Below are 23245 nucleotides of genomic sequence, written 5' to 3' on the forward strand. Positions count from 1 at the left end.
GTCCACAAACAACTTCTCAGTGCTTTGGCATTAACAGGGTGGAGAACTGCAGTATACTGGATATCCAATTATGAAAACACATAAAGGAGACTATAAAAACAAGTTGTACAGCTATTGTGGTGACTGCTGCTCTTTTGTATTCAGCAGATTTCTTTTACCCTTTAAGAGGAGCTGTTGATGGATTTAGAAAAGCTGCAGACAGAAATGTGGTGCTGCAGTGGGGGTGGTTTTGCTGATAGGCAAAGGCAGATACCACCTCTCCCCTCACCTTCAGGCTGGCAGAGCCCTGTCCTCACTAAAATACAAACTGTGTGGGAATGGCCTCTTGGCAGGTCTCTGAACAGAAACCATATAATTATAAACCACTGTCTAGCCTGAAGTAGTGCTAAATGTTTAAGCTATCACATTTCCATGGCTCATTCAGGGGTATTTTTAGTTGCTGGTGGAGAAAGTTGCTGACTCCAGGTCAAGTAATCCTTCCCAAGGTCTATGGGCCTGATTCAGGGAAGATAAACCATTTGTTTAAATGTTTGTCATAGTGAAGCTGCTCTCCCTGCCTCTGCCCAAGCATTCCCATGGGAGAGCACTGGGCCTGCATTGCAGGCATGAAAAAAAACAACTAGCTTGCGTTGGCATTCAAAGCAGAAAAGTCTGATACTGTGAAAATGTAGATATCTATCTAAATGTCATTTCTCTTACCTATTTCCATTGCTCATGCCTGATTCTCCCAGAGTGGAGACAAGCAGCAGGGAGCTGCCTTCATATGGAGTTCCTTGCTGTTTGGGGCTCATGAATCCAGCTGTGCAGCACAGCTGGCTGAAGAGCTTGGATTTGTTTGTTTTACACAAAAGCCTCTTGGTAAGATAATGAAGGGGAGGCATGGTTAAGCTGCCACTCACAGAGCAAAGACAAGAGCCAGAAGCTGGAATTTTGCTTGGTGTTTGTGGTCCCGTGTGTGTGTGTGCAGTGATTCACTGCCCCATGGCTGATGGTCCCCATCTGCCCCTCTGGTCCCTCCTGGGGGACCAGAGCTTAAACAGGGATGTGTGAGAGCCACACTGAGTGAGGGCACTCACAGGGCTGAACCCCAGGAGGGAGAGAGCAGCAGGGACACCACCTGGCCAACACCAGGAGGAAGGGCTCAGCTGGCTCTTCCATGGAGGAACAAACTCCCAGGGCACAGCCGAGGAGGGTTTCTGGGTGGTGGAGAAGCGCTCTCTGCATGAGGAGGATGGCTGGGTGATGGGAAGGAGCTCTCCTGCAGGCAGCCAAGCAGGGGACTGGCTGGAGTTTGCCTTTGGCAGTGGAGGTGAGTGGGGCTGGCAGATTGCAGGTGGATGTTGATGGTTTGACAGCCCGTGGGAGAAGCCCAGCGTTGGGATGAGCTGAGGAGATGAGGATGAATTGACACATTTGACATAACAGGGGGGAGCCATGGAGAGACAGGAGTATGTGGTTATGCTGACAAGCCAGAAAATGAGCCCAGGCTGCTCTGAGTGAGGAGATACTCTACAGTAGAGCCACAAATGGTGGGGCCAGAGTGAATTATTGAAGTCACCCAAATTCTAGTTTAATTAAAAATTAATTCTAGAAAAATACATCCCATTTAATTTTAACCTGCCAATTTTAACCCAGCAGTAAGTTTTTCTTGTGGACAACAATCCTTTAGAGTTGAGGACATGAGCAGGGTCTCTCTGGACACATTTGAGGGGTCACAGCTGCTTTGTGATGCTTTAAATGCCATTCCAGTGGTATCAGCACCCTGCTGCTGAACATACACTCCAGGTTTGATAACTACATTTCACAATTAAGAGAGGGTTTGTAAATAACTCCTTCTTGTGCCATTAAATTCACTGATCATTCCCTGTGGTTTTATTACCTTTGTGCTGATAACTTTCCTGTATGAGTTCTCTCTGAAAAAAGTCTTTCCTGCTAAGAGTTTCCTTTCACTGGTGGGTGAGAATTAATTAAAACATCCCTAGGATTTGGTGCTTTGATGCAATGAGGGATAGGGCAGAGTGTTTTGTTCCTTTTAAGAAATAACCAATTGTCTGCAGGTGGGCTGCATGCTCCTGCATCTCATAAGAAATTCCTGCTTGTTTGCAAGGTCCTTCTTGGGCACACAACTTTGGATTAGTTGATCATATTGTGAAATGGGGAAGACCTGTGGCTCTAGAAAACCTCATGGACTGATGGCTTGTTAGAGAAGCTATGAGTGCTCTATCTCAGGCCATGGTTGTCCAGCTCCGGAGCTGGATGATGCCTCTGTTTTGTTCCATTTCCTCTCAGAAGTTGACCATATCCCTCCAAGAGCAGTGGGATATGATCAGGGGCTCACATGGGGCTGAGGATCCCCAAAATCTGCTCGGGTTTGGGGTATGCCTTGGGCTGTTTCAGCTGATTTGTGGGTGCTCTTCAGCAGAAAGGAGTGCCTGGCCCTTGTCCAGCATTTCTGACCCAGATGTTCCTAAACCAGTAGTGTTGGATCTCCCTCATTTGCTCCTGGATGCTGCTGCAAGTCTGTCCCTGAGCAACTTTGAATACTTAGGCTAAAAAGATGTTTTAATTTTAATTATTGCTGGAAGCAAACTTGCTGCTGTCCTATTAATTTGTAGGTGTGGCTGCCACTGAATTTTTAATTCCTGCTATCTAGAGCACAATTTGCACCACTGCATCCTAATTGGGATGAGAGCTGCTGTGAGCCATGTTGTGCTTTCATCTGTGCTGTACAACTGGAAAGACATAGTCAGGAAAAATTCATTTCTCTTGTACAGGACAACACATAACGTGTGCAGCTTGCCCGAAGTCAGTCTCGAGGAGTTCCCTCACCAGGCTCCAGCAGAGGGTGCAGTGGCTTTTTCTTTTTTCTGCAGAGCCAGCCTTTAGGAAAGGTTGTCTTCCCTCCCTTCTCTTTATTATTTTTTGTTTGATTGCAAGGCCCTCCTGCTCCCTGAAAACTGAAGTTGTTTAACGCCTGCAACAAAAAAAATCTCTACTTAATCTTAGAGAAAAATATAGCATTGTTATAGTCCATTCAGCAAACACTCTGATATCCAGCTGTCTGAAACCTTTGTCAATATGGCATCAGATGGGAGGTTTATAAGAATCCTTTTATATTTAATTTTACATTTTTTATGAAGCCTTTATCTATCAAATAATTTTGAGGCTGTCACAATTTTGTAATACTTTTTTGGGGTGTGCTGATCCCAATGTCTGTAGTGAGGGCAGGATATTTCTGTCCTCATGTTGCCAGTTCTCAGTATCACAGGTGCCACAGAAGAGCATTATCCAATGCATCACCTGAACCTTTAGACTCTTGCTTCCAAAATGCAAATACTGTGCAAAATTATCTCTCCTTTACAGCAAGTATGAAACCTCTCCCAGGACTCAAAGGCTGCTCCTTCCAGTGTCTATATAGGCTGAGGGGAGCTTTGTCCCTCGGAGTTAACAAGTTTTGAAAAGTGTCCATGCAATATACACAGTTGGGTAGAAAGACCTGATACCACAGTGATGAACCACCCTTGTGATACTGGCTTCAGAGGTCACTTTGATGCCTTAAAATTTCAGCTTTTATGTTTCAAATCTTGTATTGCATTAGTGCCTAACTCTAAACTCCATATAGAGTGTTAGTTAGCTCTCTTCACGTTTTGGTCAGACAAAACAGTTCCTCTCTAGGGCTGGGACTCAAGGACACCCTACAGCCTCAGGCCCCAGTAATATAAACACAAGTGAATTAGGGGGGAGCAAACTGGGGGAATGTGACTTCATTACCTGAGGCTGGAATTGGAGGATTAACCCCTGATATGCAAAGAGACCAAACTTATTTCTGTCTGAAAAACTCATGACCATTGTCCAGCTTGGGTGTAGCCTCTGAGAGGCTCCTGACTGCCCAAGGTGTATCTATTGAAGGCCTTTAATAAATACCCACTTTATTCTCTTAACCTTGTCTGGCCTGTTCTGGGCAGCCACTCCAAGGCATCAGCTTGGTTATGATCCTTATATCAGTTGTGAGTAATTCCTCTCCCAACTAGAGTCAGCCAAACTGTGCTAGAGAACTGCTGTGGGTTAAGTTTTGGTCAGCAAAGTCTGGTTTCATGCTTTTTTATATTAAAAAAAACCCCAGAAATAAGAAGAACAAAAGAACAAAAAACCCCAAACACTGGTCCTACAAAGAGCCTGAAGGCCTTTTGGCCCTGGTCAGGCAGGAACAGACGTGGTAAGAGCTGGGCAGCCTCACCACACACTGTGGCCTCTGTACCAGCACCTGGTGAGAGGGGGCAGAGGATAATTTCCCTAGATTACAGACCAGGGCTTCATGCTGCAGGCTTATCAGGGCCTTGATATTCTCATAGCAAGGAGCTTCTGTGCCAAGTTCCCCCAGTGGTGAGCAGTGTGACACGAGTGCCAAGTCTCCAGAAGGTTCCCAATCTCTTTGCAGTGGTCTGGGGGCTTATTTATTTCACAGTGCCAGTTATGATTGGCAGGAATTGGCATGGAGATAATGAGGGCTGCTGCAGAAATGATCAGTGGGTTTGCAAAATCTGCTCTTTGAACACCAAGCATGTCAACTATACATCTCCAGTGGGGTAGGGCTTTTGTGGTCTCTCTAAGACTTGGAACATGGCAACTCAATGCAGCCTAATTGGATTCAGCCTCATAATTTAAGTCTATATTCTCTTTATAATGAGCTACAGATCTTACCAATATTATTGATGGGATATCAGTGTGTGTGTTGTGAGCAATGCACCAAATTTATTCTTCCTGCAAAGAAAGAAAGAGCCAAGACCTCAACAATGGTGCATGTGCTGGTGCACCAGGGCAGAGCCCCCTCCCTGCCTGGCTGCTGTGGCAGCCCTGTGCATTGATCTAATGAGGGCCAAAGAGTGATCTAATTCCTGCAGCAGCCACACTGAGCAATGCAGCTTCCATACTCAGACCTGCTGCTCCCACTGACATCTATGGGCTGTGCCAGGGACATCAGCTCAGGTCTGGGGGCAGCCTGGGACCGTGTGCTCTCCTGCTTCTTATGGCTGTTTGATTGAGCTCTCTATTCTGAGCTGTCTCTAGACATCAATAAAGGGCTTGCTAATTTGTTTGAAAAGCCTATTATTTCCCTAAATTCCCTCATTTAAATGTGACATTTCTTTGTGTTTATATGTGCCAAAATGATCCTTGTTTTTACACCAGGCTTGGAAAGTTTCCACTGAACCTGCTCAGATGTGGTGGGGTCAGGCAATTTGGCTGCAAATAAGAGGCACAAATTCATCAGCTCCTTGTCACTGTTCTCCTGGTAGAAAGAGAAAATGAGTAATTCCCCTTCCCAATGAATGGTCTGAGAAATTGGGTAAACTTCCCAATCTCTCAAAGAGGAAACCAGCCAGATGCTGGTCAGTATTCCAGTTTCACCATTACTTGTGCTGTGGGTCAAAGCTGACCTGTGTGAAGGGGCAGCATTTTCATCTCTGGAGGTAATTTCTCTGTGGAAGGGCTGAGAGCCCCCCATTTGCTGTTGAGGATGGCCTGGAATGCAGTTACAGAACCAAAGAGATCTCTGCAGGAGAGTGGTATGGAGGGCAAGATGAGATGCTTTCACATATTTCTCAAATTAAATCATGAAATGGTTTGGATTAGAAGAGACTTTACATCTCATCTTGTTCCAACATCCCTGCCATGGGCAGGGACACCTTCCACTAGATCAGGCTGCCCCAACCCATCCAACCTGACCTTGGACACTTCCAGGGATGGGGCAGCCATAACTTCTCTGGGCAATCTGTGCCAAGGCCTCACCACCTTCACAGGGAACAATTTCTTCCTAATATCTGATCAGACTCTCCCCTCTGGCAGTTTAAAGCTATTCCTCCTTGTCTTCCTTCTTGCTTGTCTCCAGTGGCCCCTTGGTTTGGGGTGGAGACATGGTGGGTGGGGAACTCAGCAACTCTGCTTCAGCAAATTTCCAACAGAAAAAAAGGAACAAAAAAAGAGTATGAAGTCCCCTGAGACACCTTCCTGTGGCATTTCTTCAACTCTTGAGTAAAGTCAAAGTCTTGGACATGGGGGGAAGAGAAGGGGAGTTGCTCAGGCTCTTCTGCAATGAACAGGACTTGTGAGCTTGCCCTGGGCAAACATCTCCCCACTCCCCTGCTCTGGTGATAAACAGTCCTGTTTATCACCAGAGTTTATTGCCTTGCTGGCAATTAAGAGGTGACCAATTAATATGATTCCATAGTGGATGTTTCCAACAGGGTAGTGAGTCCACTACTCCATTAGGGTATTTCTCTAATGACCAAAACAAGCTGAAGCCATGGCGTGCAAGCTGAGCTGCATCCTGTGCTCTGCATCCCTTCAGGGAAGGAAACTTTGTTCCCCCAGCTTGACATGCTTCCTAGAAAAAAGTTCAAACTCTCAGCTAGCTGTATATATGTTCTTCAGAACTGATGAAGCAATATTTTCCTACTGAAAACTTATTCCACCTCCCCTCCCCCTTCAAGTGAGCCTTCATTTTCACTCTCCTTGAAAAAAAGTACATCTTGTTTCAGCTTTGTCCTGGTCTCAATTTTTCTTGCATTTGCAGTTAATTTCCTACTTCAAAGAAAAACAGAAAACTCTTTGATTTAGTAGATTGCCTAAATTCAATATCTTTTCCAGAAACAGTGGCTCAGTGTTTCCTAAAAATAAGTCCAAACATTTGAGTGATATAATTTCCTCACTTCTGACACTCATCAAAATCAGCATATTGCATCCAGTTTGGGCTCCTTCATCTCCCTGTGGCAAGCTTAGCATAAATTTTATCCACTTTAAACAATAGCTGTGTTTGCCACACGGTGTCCTAAAGCTGCACGGCCTGATTCGTGATACGAATAACACACACAGTTGGATACCTACATTAAGTATGTATGATGAGATCACTTCCAGTAAAATCTTGAAATGCAGTAATGTGAAAAACATCTGGTTGTTGTGTGTTTGATTTAAAGTTGGAAGTCTTGGACAAAGAGACTATACATTTATTAATGAGTTCTCTGCTTTATGGAGGTTTCCATGCAATTTACTCATTAGACTTCAAAAGCAGGAAATGATACCACCTCTTGATTGAAATTAGCTTATTAGACATCAAAAGTAAGAAAATATATGATCTTTTGGTGGAAAATAATTATTGCATTGGTTTGGGGTTTTTAAAATGTTTAAATTTAGCATAGCAATTCCTTCCTATGAATCCTCCACTGATGCAATATGTCTGTGTTTGTTTATGTATAAATGTGCCAAAAAAAAAAAAAGGATGGGGAAAAATATTTGGCTGCTGGCAGTTGGCCACTCTGAGCCATGCTGATGCCTTAGCTGGAGATGCTGGTGCATGTACAAGGGATAATCCCAGAGCAGGGACCTAGAGCTCAACCCTGTGGCCTTGCCAAATGTTTAAAGCCACAGGAGGTGGCCACTCCGTGTCTCCACCCCAGAGCAAGGAGAAGCAAGGACAGAGCACCTTCCTCTCATCACCTCTCACCTGGGTTAGTGCCTGCCATCCCCTCTGTGTCCTCAGCAGGGCTGAGGCTCTCAGCTGCTCTGGGTGGTCGTGTCTGTGTCCCCCCAGCAAAAATACACCCTGTGTGTGAATCCTATCAAGAGCAAGCTGTGGTAACCATGGAAATCCTGCTGTTTAGCAAATTGTTGAGAGGAAAACTCAACAGAGATGGCCAAGGGGATGAATTAGAGCTGCCCCTTGGCAAGTGTGGCAGAGAAACTGGTGGGTTTGGGTTTGTTTGGGTTTTTTTTAAAAGTACTTGTGACATTTCTAATTTTTCATTCACTGCTGACTTTCTGCCCTGAAAAGTGGAAAACACTTGCAGGGGCATTGCAGATTTCTGCCAGATTTTTCTTGTGGTGCTGCCCCACCTTGTTGGGTTGGCTCTCCTTGTGCCAAGTGTGGGGTCCCTCTGCCCCCTCCACCTCACAGGAATGTGCTCTTGACATCCCCAGATTCATATGTCCTCAGGGAAGGTCCTCAGATATGTGAGAAACGTTGCTGGAAATGTTGCCAGAAGCCAAATTGGCAAGCAGAGGGGCTGCTCCTGTGTGACCCATTCATTTCCCCACCACTTCTATTTCTATACATAAATCTTTTCATTGGACCTCTCTGTTTGTCTCCTGTTGTGCCCAGTTCCTCACAAATGCCCAGTTATGGTGGTTTTTTGATAGTTTTTTCAAATATGAAAGCTGTGATGACAGATTAGACTGGAAAAATCTAAGAAATGTGTATTATAAAGTATCAATATTTCTGGAAGTGCCTTGTGCTACAGTCTTTCTGATGCTGCTTAAAGATGCATTTGTTTCTATATTTTGTTTGCTGCTGCTGAGGATATTGCTGCATTAATCCTCAGTTTCTAATAAATTGCTATGTATCTATAGAGAGAATTATTATTTTAGTCTCTATAATCTCTGATGCAGGGAAACATGGATGGATGCAAAGCAATATATCTAAGCAGCAGTCTCTGTGTTGCCCTTAGAAATATGGGCAGTGAGCCAAGCAGAATTTAAACAGTTTATTCAGAAAAACAGTTATTTAGATCTTGCCTCAGGCTGCATATTTGGGATGTGGATACACAAATCCTTTGGCTTGGGCACAGTGAGGATAAATACAACCAGTTTCCACCCAATGTGCAGTTCCCCACAAGAAAGAAAGATGGAAACCTCAAGACTTTACAATCTGTAAACGGTTTTTCTGACCAGTCATTTTTAACTCATTCTGTTCTGGCTACTCATCTTCTGGGTCCAGCAGTGTTTCAAACATGACCATGGTTTGCTGCATCCCCCTGCATGGGCCAGGGAATGTCTGAGGAAACCTGTCCTCAGAATGTACAGACCATTACAAATGACCAATTACTGGAAAATGCTCTTCTAATGAAACCATCTGCGTGCAGTCTGACTCATCTAAGAGCTGACGAAGCAGACAAGTCACCTCTTGTGTTTAAAAACCCAGGTTAGCCCCATGTATAAATGTTCTTTTCCAGTAGCACCATGACTTTATCCATCTGGCATGTTCTGCTGAGCCCGCTGTGGGTCGGCTCCCAGGAAAGCACTACCAAGGCATGACAGCCCCACTGGTACAGGACATCTGCTCTGTGTTTTCACATGATTTATGGCAACATGTTGAAAATACATGTGCAAATGTGTGTGTATATATATGAACAAATAATGCCTTATCACTGATTAAAAATCCTGCTTACTACTTTAATGCCAACAAACATATTTTTTAGGCTTCTCAGATCACTTGCTTCCAAAATTCCCTCATGGCATGCTTGCATAATAAAATAAGATGAAAACAGCAACTCCATTGATCTTCAAAACCAACTGAACTTCATTTTTCTACAGGAAAATATGGAAAGATTTATATATATTCCTATATTCCTACACTCAGCAGGAATACTGTTCAGCTTTGGACAGTATGGAATCATTTATCTTCATGTAATACCAGTGAAGGTCTCTAATTATTTAAGTGCTTACAGGGTTTATAACATTAGTTCAAATTCCTCACATTAGGCTCCTAAATTGCTTTTTATTTTGAAAAAATGTGATAGCCTATGGAAAGAAGAGAAACTGTTTTTCTAGATAAATAGAAATGGGAGCTATGACTTGACAGGAAATTTTTTGATGACTTTTTTACAGACTAAATTTCACTATTTCAATGCTTTTGAGTTTTCTTCTTCCCACTCTGCCTTTCTTTCCTTTTTTTTTTCTTTAAATGGGAAGGACCATTTCTTCCTTCTTTTCTGCTTTTTACAGACTGAGCAGAACACGAGGCAATAGAACTGGGGACTAATGTTAGTCCCAGTGGGCAGACAAAACAGGAAAGTCAAGTCCTAACCTGAAAAATATGAAAAACCCTGGGTGAAGATGCCCAAGGGCCTAAGGCAGTGCACGGGCCAGGAGCTGTCATTAGTGTGTGTGGATCTGTGAGCCCCAGTGAGGCATTCCCAGCTCATTAGTGCTGGGATTACCCCGGGATTTACAATCTGGGGAACTCGGAGAGCTCAGGCCTGGCCGGCGCTTGCAGGGGACAGTTTGATGGGGTAGGTTAATTCCAGATGTTGCACAGCAAGAAGCAGCTGTGCTATTTTCCCCTGGATCCTCTTGCCGGTGAGTTCATTCTCCCACGGGTAACTCCCAGAGGAGTTGCCACGATAGCAGCAGGATGGCACCAATCATGGCCTGTGATTATGTCAGACTCTGCAAACTCCTTCTTATTTGCTGAGCTAAGGCTTTCATGGGACATGGTGCAGTGTGTGCTCTGTAAAAGGCAAGAGAGTGAAGGACAGCAGGAAAACCAGAGCAATGAGAAATAAATAGCCCATGGTGGGTATGGAGCCTGCTTCCTTCTCTGACTTTTGGTTTAAATTCAGTACTTAGATAGCATTGGACTTTTCTTCCTACTAAAATCAGTATTGCCTCATATCCTCCTTTCTTCCATTAGGTTACTTAGAGCCTTCCAAACTCTAGGGAGAAAAAATACTTAATTAATCATTGTTGGAAAATAATAATTGGCAATCATTTAATGCAGTTGTTCATTAATCCATTAAGCAGGATATATAGGAACATCAGGCTCTTCTTACTACAACCAGCAATCCCAAACCTTTGCCTGGAGGTTACCAGCTCTGCTTTCAGTGTTGAGGTGTGGAGCAGATCGGGGGGCTGTGGTCAGAGCCCCCCAGGGCTGCCATTCCTGGTGACAGTGTCCCCATTTGCAGGCTGTCCCCAGGCCACAGAGCAATCACAGCCACCCCAGGACTCCCCACACATGAGTGCTCTGACATAAACACTTCATGTAAATCCTCCAGGGCTCATAATGCCATTTTTTTGCAATGACTATTTTGGCTGAGAGCAGTATAAACTTACTGGAAAATGAATAGCCACTGTTACAAGTGTCAGAACTAAATATTTGCTCTGCTCCCCAGTTTCACCCATCTCCTTTTCCCCTCAAGGTCTCTGTTTCCATCCCACCTTGCTCCTAGGTTTGGAGCTGGTCCCTGGGGGTTCCTGGGTGTTTTGGACCAACCATATTACATACTGCAAAAGAATTGCATGGTTTTGTCCTTTGTGGGGGAGGAATAAAGCAACACTTGTGCTTTTCACCATGCTTGTCTGCATCTCAGGAGAGTTGCAGACTCCAAAGTCTCCATCACCAAGGTGAGCTGTGGGAGGAGGTGGAGACAGCCTGAGGTGGACAGGAGGGAGGTACTGGGAGGCATCAGGTGGCAGGTCTGGTGGGTGCAGGCTTGGGGATACACAGGGCTCAAGGGAAAGGAGACATGCTGTTGTATTAGGACAGGGGAGCCCAGTTTAGTAGGTTTCTGGAGTTTTGGTGAGATTTCCCTTATTTCCATTTGCTTTAAGGAATGATTTGTATGAGGCAACTCCCCAGAGCACTGGAGAAGTGAACAGGGGGCATGGGAAAGGGTGAGGAGATGGAAAGCAAAGTCACCTTCCAGGTGGGGAGAGGAGGGAGGGGGCTCTGGGAGACAGCCATCCCCAAATTTCCTCAGAAAGGGAAAATCTGAAGCACCCAACTTCTGAGATCTTCTTTTCAAGAGAGCCAGCAGTCTTCTCTTAGGCCCAAGGATCTGATAGCAGTGGAGAAAAAAGGAAATAAATCATCATTGGGAACTGTGTGAGAGGCAATGAGCTGAGTCAGCACTTGTGGGCTCACTGTCACACAGACACATCTTCTAGTGGTTTTATCTCAGGAAATTTGGAGGACTGGTTCCAAGCAGTGTTGGCCATGCTGGGCTCCCCTTGCTGACGTGAATCTGGAAAGGATTCAGCCTCCAGCTGCTTTTCAAATGGATGTGATGTGAGCTATCCTCTGCAAAATTAGTGGATTTGAGTTAAAACAAGTCAGTAATGTCTCTGAGGAGGTATCTGTGTTCCTTTACAGCACATGGCTGTGCTGTTTTGCAACCAAGCCTCATTGTTTGGGATTTTTGCTGAGTTGCTCTATTTTCTGCTTCACCCATTAATGCTCCATTGCCATGGAAGTGGTGCTGATAGTGAAGCTGGTTTTACACCAGGCAGAACACCTCAACCCATGACATCTCTGCAGCACAAGGAGGTGAGTAAGGGCTGACTTTTTGTGAATGTCGGGTGCTTGTTCTGAGGCTGCACTCAGGAGCAGTTTCACACACTCAGAGGTGTTTTACAACTTCCCTGGTGTTTTGGGTGTCCACACTGGGCACCCTGTACCCTGTCACTGAGGGTCCTGTTGAGCTCCAACACAGGCTGTCGGCTGGGTCCTGCACAGGCCAGCATTGAAGCCCATAAGCAAGGAATAAATCTCCAGGAGTTGAACATTTCATCCTGTCAACCTGGGAGAGATTTGCTCAGATGACTTACATTAATTTTAATGGAAACTGTGTGCAGAAACCACAAGCTTAAATCAAGAAGATTATGTCAAAAGAGCAGACTTCATAAATCCAAATGACAGACTCCAAGTGGGTTTTTCTGTTCACTGCAAAGAACCCATCACTATTTTCAGCTTCTTAGAGCTGACACAATGCCCAGCCTTCATGGGGATCAAGTTTTGGAATGGTTTTTGTAATTCAAAGGATAAAGGAAGAAATCTCCCCAAGTAGGGTCATGTTAATAAGCAGCTGCACTAAAGGAACAGTTCTCAGAGACATCAGCCCAAATTCTGGCTTGGCATCTTGCTGCAGTCTCTGTGCCAAGGTGGGATGAGCTGCTGAATAACATTTCCTTGTGGTGCCGTGGTTGGGAGCTTGGCAAAGGATGTTGCATCAGTCCATCCTGCCTGCCCATCCCAGTAGGGAGACTGGCACTTTCCATGGAAGAAACAGTCCTTCCTGTCCAGCTGTACTTTTAAAATTATATCCATTAACTACAATGAAAGGAGGGGAAAATATAACCTTCAGAAATCTCCACAGTGGATAGTATTGATTTTTTTGAGGATAATTTGGCTTGACAAAATACCCCTGAGCTTGTGTGGAGATGGAGGTGTAAGACAAATCCAACACAGCAATCACAAACTGATCAAAATGCAATTGAAGTGAAGAAATTTGATGTATTGCAACAGGTCAAGAAAACCATGATGTCTTTGGGCAAAGGAAAAGACCTGGCAGCCAGGAGCCAGGCTTGGAACCAAAATCCTGTGTTCATTCTGTGCCTGAGAGAGCCTTTTGTCAGAGGGTCACAGCCTTCTCTCCATGAGCAATACAAGAACACCACCACAGGGCTCTCCTTGCTTGTGTGGAAGGAACAGTCAGATTTCCTTCTCTTCTATCCTGAACTGTTCCCAGCCAGCCCTTCCACCTGCTCCTTTTCTCCAAAGCCATCCTGACCTCAGTTGAGCTGAACCTGCTTGAGTTCCTGCCTGGCTCCCTGGGGCTGGCATTGCCAACACAGAAGTCTAATGCCACCAAACTTCTGGAGACCCTCACAGCCTGGGACTGTCAAACCCCACTGGCTGGAGACAGATCTGCTCCTTGTTTCCTGTCTACAGATCCTAAAATGCCTGTGCAATGTGGTGCCCTGTGCCAGTGCTCCAGCAGCAGCTCTAGGGCAGGTCTCCAGACCAGCTGGGATCTCCTCATGACCATCAGACAGCAGCCCTGTTCCTGGGGAAGGAAGAAAACACCCTCCCTGCAAAACCTGCTTTTGGAGGCAGGGCAGAAAAAGCTTTTCTGCCAAGAAACAGTAGCTGTCACTAATGAACAGGGAGCCACTTGTCATTAGGCTCCTGTCAGTGACTGACGTGTTTGTGCCTCTGGACATCTGGAAGGGATTTAGCAGAAAGGTCTGGTTCCTGTGACACTGCTAATCTCTCTGGCTGATGGATTTGAAGCGAATGAGGTAGAAGGAGAAAACTGAAGGGGCTGAGAAAACCAAGGGATGATTCTTCCCACATGTGAAATAAATAAAGGACCTGCTCAGGAGAGAGGGTAAACAACACCCTTCTGCAGCATCAGCCACTTTCTCTTGCTTTTCCCTTCTGCAGTTATTTATTGGAGTTAATCATGATATGCCAAAAGCAAAACAGCTCAGACCCACAGGGTGTGGGTTTCTGCAGGGTAGTGGAGGCTCATGGACTCTCCCCTCTCTGAGTCACCAGCCTCCTTCCCCTCTTGGAGGGAGTGTTTGAGGCTCAGTGATGTACAGAGGTGGTGAGCAGAGCTTGAACTACACCCCAGACCACTTCCTGCTGCAAACTCTCACCCAGATTTTGTGAGTGCTTTTGAGGCTCAGCCTGTGACCCTGTCTTTGGACCTTGTGCTGCATGACCCCAGCAGACCCCATTGCTGACCTGAGGCAAATGTGGGAGTCCTCCCACTGCTGCAGACCTGAGGGAGAGACACGGGGACCCAGAGGTTTTAACTGTTGGTTTCATCTTCCTGTGACATAAGAAAGAAGAGTTATGGCAAAAACTGGCAGAGAGATTTCCCAAAGTCAAATCTGGTAGCTGGTGGTTGGGTCACACCTCATCTGTGGGAGACCTGAGTTTGGCTGCAGGTAAAGAGGCTGCTCTGGGTTAGTCATGCTCAAAAATCACTCAGTCTTACAGAAAATTGCACAGCTAAAGTCTGATTCAAAATAAGGGACATGATCTGCCTTTACAATCTCCTTGACTACTTGGTTGTCAGGTTCTTCTGAGCGACTCAAATTTCATCTTGAACTGAGGTTTGGGAAACCTTCCAGCTGCAAATGCCACCCACAATAAGTTGGTCGTGTTCTTTTCTCTTGGTTCACTCCTGCCCAAGAGAACCTCATTCCTAGACATGGTGTCCTGCTATACATTGTGTACTGATGAGCAACATATTTAAAGTTGTTTCTATGAGTATGACACATTATTTGGACGATTATCTTAAGCATGGCATTCCTAGAATATACCATTGGATGTCTCATGGTTTTGAGATGGTCTTTTTTTAGTACCATCTGGGTTAAAATAATAAGGGTCTGTCCAGGATCCATGAGCTCAGACATCAGTAGGATTCACATACAATTCCTAATTTGGACAATTTCAGATTCAATCACTGGAGGAAAATGGTCAGGGAATTCCCCGGTTCTTCAGTTTAAAGTGTAAAACACCAAAGGCCAGTGAAAGCTAATGAGCGAGCCAAAGATACCTCAGCCAGCTAAACAAGTATTCCCAGCAGTAATCAGCTCAGAGAGCCTTTAAATGACCTTTTAAAAAATGTTTTATCATATGCTTTTGTTCCCTTTTGAGAAGCATTTTTGCTTAAAAGAGCTTCAGGGTGTTTGACAATTTGATTTTGCCAAGTTCTGGAAAGTTAGAGCAACAGGTGCCCAGAGTTGGTGCTGGAAATTCAATGCTGGCAGCCCTGACGTGCTCTGGAGCAAGTCCTGTGCGTATTCATAGGTGTGTATTTGCACGCTGTGTCCCTAAACTTCTGTGTTTTTTTCCTGGCCAGCCCCAGGCAGGGATAAGTGTGCTCCATCTTCCACCTACCTGACCTGGCCTCTAGAAAAAACAGAGAATCTGGGATTCAGCAACCATGACCTCATCCAGGGAGTTTCACGTTACTGTGAGGATTAGGACCATATGACTGGAAAGCCCATCTGATAAATATTTGTTCCTGCTCATGGATGAAACATCTCTCCAGCAGCAGCTGGAGGAGGGAATGTTGTCTTCCCGCTTCTCCTGGCTCTGCTGGGCTCTGGTGTAAATCAGCCCATCCCTGTGCTATAATAAAAGAAGCAAATATGTCCACTTGCCAGCTTCAGAATTGGAGAGTGATGAGTGTGGACAGTGCCAAACCATTGTGAAAAGCAGACTCAGAAGAATCAAAAACTAATAATGAAGAAATTAGTCAGTCTTGATTGTGTTAGGACTCCCAGACTAATCCTACTGGAATCCTCCCAGGCCAGAGCATCACTTACTCACTTTCTCAGTAGCTGGCAACTCTGCTGTTTAAAAGTAGCAGTGGAAACTACTTTGGTTTTAAGAAAAATCTTTATTTGCAGTGAGGTTTTGCTTCATTTGAATTCCAGATTTTCAGGCACTTGGGGCTAGTGGGAATACAAACTCCTATTGCATCACACCAAAGAAATCACTTCTCTGACTCTTCCCGTCAATGCCCAAAGCTGAGTTTGTTGACCCTTCCTGAGTGAGAAGCCCCAACAAAATCAAGAGCTCAGTTTGCCTAAAGAAGAGCAACTGGATTTTAGCCCAAGATGTCTTGCTTTACAACGTGCTATGTCTCCTATAAAATCCATGTCTCCAGTTTCTCACTGCTTTGGCTATGCTGAAGTCCTGGTGCATGTTCAGACATCCCCTACAAGACCTATTCCCACACCTGCATCTCTTGTGAAAAGCCATAAACCCACATGCATGTGAGCTCAGAAATGTGCGTGTGCTCTGCAGGACAAATCAGTGCGTGACTGCTTCAAATACTTGATTGAAACCTGTAAAAAATGCTGCTCCTCATATTTTATGGAAAATAAGCGACATGGCCCTGGCTGGCTGTAAAAGTGTTTTATTCAGGAACATATGTCTGTACATGGAAATTGCATAATGAAGGCAATTATTTTCCATTCAACCCTTCTGACACATATTGCAATGTTCGTTCTCAGCAGTGGTGAGGAAATGGATCCAAACCACTCCAGCTCTGCCTGGCCCTTTATCAAGGAGCCTCTGTGATCACTGCAGATTATATAATTAAATCATTCCCTCCTAGAAACAATCACCAGCCTTGTCATGTTATCTACTCAGCTCTAGTGAGAAAACCATTGCAACTCAATTAAGGCATATGTCCTCTCACAATTCTTCATGGTGATGATGGACTTGAAATATCTAATTGAGAAGTGCATATGGTTTTGGGGTTTCTAGGTGCATGTGCATCATGGACAGGGAAAACTCTGAGTTTTGGGCATGTAGCCTCAAAGCAGACAGTGGTGAATGGTATGTCTCTGCCTGAGGAAGCAGAAGGCAAAGGTGAAATCCAGACATGAAGGAGCTGATGAGGTATAGAATCACCTTCAGAGTGTGATGTCAAAGCTGAAGGAAAACCTGAGGAGGTGTTTTGCTGCCAACGGTGTGATGGCAAGCAGGAAAGCACATGAGGTTGTTTTTGTATTGTACCTACACAGTCCAGCCCTGTGGGGATCAATGTGGAGGTGGCCAGTGACATCTTTCCAAGCTGTTACAGAAACCAAGAGGGGAGATCTGTTGGTTTTCTCCCTCCCAGTTGTGCAGGGCCTCTCTAGTGTCAAGTCTGTATCAAACAAAATCATTAAGGTTGGAAAAGTCCTTTAAGATCACCACTTCCAAATATTAACCCAGCACAGCCAAGCCCACCACTAAACCATGTCTGTCAGTGCCACAGAAACACACTGACACATTTACTGAACACTTGTATAACTCTATAGAACTGGAATATCAGGGATGTGCAAATACTACATGCAACAGATACCAATAATTTTTTAATTTTCATTATTATTTCAACTTCTATTTCTTCTCTTAGATCCAGCATTAAAGCATTTTGTGCTTTAATGGCTCTTTTTCTTTTCTTCCATAACACATGAAACACATGGAGAGATTCTTGTGCAGAGGCCTCCTGATCTGTGAGCAATGGCCACCTTGCCATGTTGGGTGTAGCATAGTAAAATGTGAAAATCTGAAATTATTGTTCTGAGCCACATAGGCATTTTTTGAGGCTGGCCTTGAAGTCAGAGTTCTGTCATGTTTTCAGGGAGCTGAACTTCATCCAGAGTCTGTAGAGCCAACAGGAGCAGCCTTCTGGCTATGCACCTCCAGTTATGAGATGGTCTATTGACATAATGGAGCTTGTGTATCTTTTTGGCAGGCAATGCCTTCTTCTGCCTGTTCTATTTAACCAGAATTAATGAGTATCTTGGGTTTTGTTCCGTTTTTTCCTTTCTTTTTTTTTTTTTAAGGAAGTTTCAGTATATCATAATAAACTAAATGAATTCAGATTTCAAAGCTTAGCCTCCCAAAATAACAGTCAGTTGTAATTTGGCTCAGGATGCTCCAACGTTTGCTCTCTTCCTGCATTACAACATGGCCTGGGGCCAACCTCAGCAGATTACTGTGCTGATCCTGGGCATCTATCAGACCTTTAAATCAGAGGGAGCAGGCCAGAAAAAACTTGCTTTTATCCACTTTTAAGGTCTGCAGACTCTGCTCGTAAAGTGGTTTGCTCTCCAGTGATGCCACAGACTTCTCCATGGCTTATGCAGCTATGCATAGAAATGAATATTCCCCAGAAAGATATGTCAGAATATGATTTCTTAGGGGTTTTCTACTTCATTGCTGGCTTGCTGAAAGTAAGAAGATAAATTGCAGGATAAGGAATAAAATGAGAACATGTGAGAGCTAGACTTCTCCCTTGTGGGAGTGGTTTTCTACCTCTCTTTTTTATTTTTCACATACATGGACGATGTGAATAAGTGACACTGAATTATTCCCTGAAAGCTGAATTGCTACTTCTTGTGACTTCCTGCTCTGTAAATCTACTGTACCATATATCTACAATAATGGGCAATGGGAAGGAGAAAATAGAAAACAGATGAGAAGATATCAGCTTGGCCCATAGCTCTATTCCTGAGATTCAATGGGTTTGTTTTGTGTGTGTGCCTGTCAGCAAATGACAGAGCAACAGCAACAGAGAGGTGTTCTTAAAAAGACTTTTCTCAGAGTATCTAATGTGGGAAGATACTTGCAAGCTTATACGATGAAGTAAGAGAATTGTTTTGTTTATACAAGCAAAGATAAAGCACATATTTCTTCCATCACAGTGATATATTAAAAGGAAGCAGAATATTGTGTGTAATTGCCTTTTTGGCCAGCACTCCCGAGGCCCCTGAGGACAGGACAAGGGGTGCCTGTCCCATCTAACTCAGGGCAACAATCCTGTTTAAATGCTTGGGGGAGGTACTTTAGCTCTGCTCAGCGCAGATGAATTGGGCCAGACCTAACGAGACCCACAATAGTATCTTTAATCAGAGAAGAGAGACCCAAGGAACAGTAACTGTACCGTGGGCATGTAGTGACAGGACAGAGGGGAGTGGTTGTAAACTGACAGAGGGCAGGGCTGGATGGGATATTTGGGAGAGATCCTTCCATGTGGGATAGTGAGGCCCTGGCACAGGTTACCAGTGGCTGTGGCAAGGCCAGGTTGGACGGGACTTCGAGCAACCCAGTGTCAGAGGTTAAAATGTCACAATTTATGGCTAAAACATCTTCATGAAGAACTTTTGCCTATTATAGCCAAATTCTATAAAAGCTACAAAGACCACCATGCCCTGACTAAGGCCCTGGACTGCTCATGGATGGAGATAAGATAAAATAACTCAAGTCTGGGCTGAGGGAAGAGGAATACATTCACAGAGGGATCAAGCTCAGCACCTCCGGGGAGCCTGAGGAGAGCTCTGGGCTGTCCCTGCCCCGCACAGCCCGAGGAGAGCTCTGGGCTGTCCCTGCCCCGCACAGCCCGAGGAGAGCTCTGGGCTGTCCCTGCCCCGCACAGCCCGAGGAGAGCTCTGGGCTGTCCCTGCTGGGCCCGCACAGCCTGAGGAGAGCTCTGGGCTGTCCCTGCCCCGCACAGCCCGAGGAGAGCTCTGGGCTGTCCCTGCTGGGCCCGCACAGCCTGAGGAGAGCTCTGGGCTGTCCCTGCTGGGCCCGCACAGCCTGAGGAGAGCTCTGGGCTGTCACACCGGGCCCGCACAGCCCCGCACAGCCCGGGGTGGCTCAGGAGAGCTCTGGGCTGTGGAAAAGCCTCTGGTGAAGGCAGGGGAGGAGCTCGGCTGTGCCCTGGGGCTCCCCCGGGGAAAGCCGAGCCACAGCCCGGGGGACACGGCCCAGAAAAGGCCCCGAGGGCCGGACCTGCCCGGGGGATGGGCCACAGACCCTCGGGGCTGCGGGGACAGGTCACACCGGCCCTGCAAGGGAGGCCCCTGGGCCTTCCCACTGCCCAAAGTCTGCATTAATCCAGGGAATTCGGTACTTTCCATCACGGCGGTGGTGACGGGTGGAGGGGCACCCTCACCACCGAGACCAGAGATTGGGACTCCTGGAAGGGCGATATACTTCTACCTAACCCCTGTCATTCTCTCTCTGCCCTCCCCACCCCAGCACACTTCTTATTTTCTCTTTCTTTCTCCTTGCCTCTTATTATTAAATAAAATATATCACTTTCTTTGAAACCAACGTCGAGCCTTTTTTTGTTTTAATCAAGTTTTGGGGTATATTTCAAACCTTTCTGTGTTCAATCTGTTTTATTCACAGAGACTTGGTTTTTTTTACTCTTCTGCGTTTAAACTGGTTTGTAACACACGGTCTGGGATCTTGTTCCAACCAACCCGCCATGGGCAGGGACACCTTGCACTGGAGGTTGCTCAGAGCCCCCTCCAACCTGGCCTGCTATGTATGTTACGGCATGTTTCTGTATTTTACTATTTTATTAGTATGTTGCTGTACATAATAATAACACTTGAAACATATAGAGGGCCTTTTGGACACAGTTTGGAGTGGAGCTGGAACATAAATCCCATGAATTCCCTGCTGTGTGTGGTAGAGGCAAGTGGGATTAGCTCTCTTCCTTTTCCAGCAGGCTCTGGACACATCAAATGGAGCTGTCTGCAAAGGGAAACGAAGAGGCTTTATCGGGATCTTTTTACAAGACTGATGTGTGAAAGCAAGAGCTTGGTGTGAAGGACCATCTGCCACATCGTTAACACACTGGACATGGAAAGCAGACCCAATAGGCAAATGTGGGAGCATTTGGGGTGAAGAAGTTGTTCCAAAAGAACTGGGAAGACACAGCAGGGAAATATATTCCCCTGGTGTCAGTATGGATAGTGAAAAGAGGGAACAAAGTGAGAATGTGGGATGATACGGGATCTATTTCACACCAGTGTATGGACAGGATTGTGGTTACTGTCATTTCCCACCAGTAACTGACTGCTCTGAACTCCCAGCCCAAGCCAGGCACGGGCTGCCGGCTGTCAGCACTGCAGTCACCAGGGAATACTGCTCTGGGATATTCTGAATCCACCTCTCTGGGCCATTTGTTGTTTGCTTCAGCCCCCTTTGTGCTGGAGCTGCTCTGATCCTTCTGTGTCCCCTGCAGGACGGTGCCTCCAGCCATGGCAGCAATCTCTCCTCCTGGCATCCCAGAAACATTCAGTGAATGGAATGAAGCATCACCTTTTTATTCTTCCAAATAAATTCTGCTGAGTTTCAAAAAAAAGCACAACAAAGATGCTCAGAGCTGTTTTCAGTACTTTTTCTCAATGTCTGTAGAAACAAGAGCAGAGGCTGCTCAGGGGGAGAAGAAATTCAATCTGAAATCACCATTAAGGGAAAGTGAATGAAATGGAGTTTCAGCCTGTTGCAGGAATGTGAGGGTTACCAAACATCACTATGACTTTTCATTTTGGGAATTAAAGGTTTTACTATTATGGGGATAGCAGAAATTTAATATGGCAGACAAATACAAAGAAACCACTTTTAGTTCTATGTTGTTGACTATTTGCCTTGAAACTATTACTAGAAAGGTGGTTTTTCTCCAAAAGCTCTCTGTCTGGCCTCTCTGTGTGCAGCTCACAGAACAAAGTGAAAAATATTTATGGTCTTAAAGATTCAGTAAGTTCAACCTTCAGATTTGTTTATACAGGAAGAGCTTTTTAAATAATAGATGTTTATTATTGCTGAAGATTTCTTCGTTTGGCTTAGGTTATGTCTTTCGGTTCTTCCCTTTTGGTGGAGCAGCTGTTATGTCTGAAATGTGTACAGAAGGGTCTATTTGTGTAAGTGCAATTTTCTACGTGATTGACTTTAGAGTATTTGTATGAGTGTGCAGAGAGTCCACTGCCCGTGGATTTTGTTTCAAACTAAACATCCGTCTGCAAGCAGAGGTTAAAACAAGTGCAAATCAAAGCACTGGTTGTTCACAAATAGGTTTGTCACAGTCTGATAGCCAAGTATATTTAAATATTTCTTTGCAACACTTGAACTGCTCTCAAACAGATTCTAGAAGCTAATTGAAAGCTTTAGTCAGTACAGAAAGTCCTGTTGGAGAGGAATAATGAATAAAGATGCACTGAAGAAGAACGAGGAGGCAGCTGGACCGGGAGGGAGGGATGGGGAGGAAGTAAACCAGCAGTGGTAGATAAAACCAGTGAATTTGCCTGTATGTGACTCGGGGGACCCAGGATGTGTCAGTGCTGGGCACAGCATGGCAGTGGGGCTGTCCCACCCTCCTGATACTCACCCTGACCCCTCACAGCTGGCTCTCCCTCCTCACTCCCTGTTGGCTTAATCTCCATGGAAACGTTGCACTGGGAAAAATCTTTGTCAAGTTAATTTCCAACATTTTGGGTTCAACAAACTTCTGCTGGATCCAGTGCGGGGTTTGGTGTCTCAAGGACATCAACCCTCGTTCTGGAAGGTTGTGATCGGAACACAGTGGTCCTGCTGAGCTCATTCCAGGACAGGCAGCCCTGTGCTGGGGAAAGATGCTCTTCTGAGGATCTGGGGTTTCTGCTCCTTGGGGTGTCCAGGAGAGAAGCTCATACATCTTTAAACCAGCTTTGTGAGTGAAAGGGACCTTGTGATTCCCAAAACAGCGGTCTAGTATGTGGGAGCGAGGCAGGAGCCTACACTCAGGGGCTTGGCTCTGCCACCATGTGGGATCTTTGATGTTCTTTTTCACAGAGAAATTGCAATTGGCTGCTGTTTTCAGAAGACTCAGCAGTTGGCAATGCCCTTGCTTGATTTCCCTCCGCTTTTCATTCTATTTTTTAAGAGTTTTAAGCCTTCCCCTGGCAAAAAAAAAAAAAGAAATAATAGTTGGTAGAGGAGGAGTTAGACCAAGGGGTCTAACTCTGGCCTGGGAAAATGCACAACCATCAGATCAGGCTTCACAGCTGAAAATCTTTGCCCAGAGCCAGGGAACCAAGTCACCCCTTTCTGGGCAGAGCATAGATCACTCCTCTCTTTTAAACAGAGAACTGGAGGCTCATAAAATTGGCTCCATTTTATAGAGGTGCAGCTGAGGCTCTCAGGCAATACTTGAGAGGGTTTAAAACATCACCTTTTCCTCAGAAAGACCTGAGACCTCTGTTTCTTATCTTTTACGCTGGAGTCAGGAGCCTTTGCAGGTAAGATTTCATGATTTACCTACTTAGAAGGAGGAAGTAATGAAACACTCCCTGGGGAGAGGAAACCTGACTGAGGAATGGTTTAATGTATTTTATCCAATAAGCA

This window comes from Zosterops lateralis (assembly GCF_965231275.1).
Source record: "Zosterops lateralis genome assembly, chromosome: 14".
In the NCBI taxonomy this organism is placed as follows: domain Eukaryota; kingdom Metazoa; phylum Chordata; class Aves; order Passeriformes; family Zosteropidae; genus Zosterops; species Zosterops lateralis.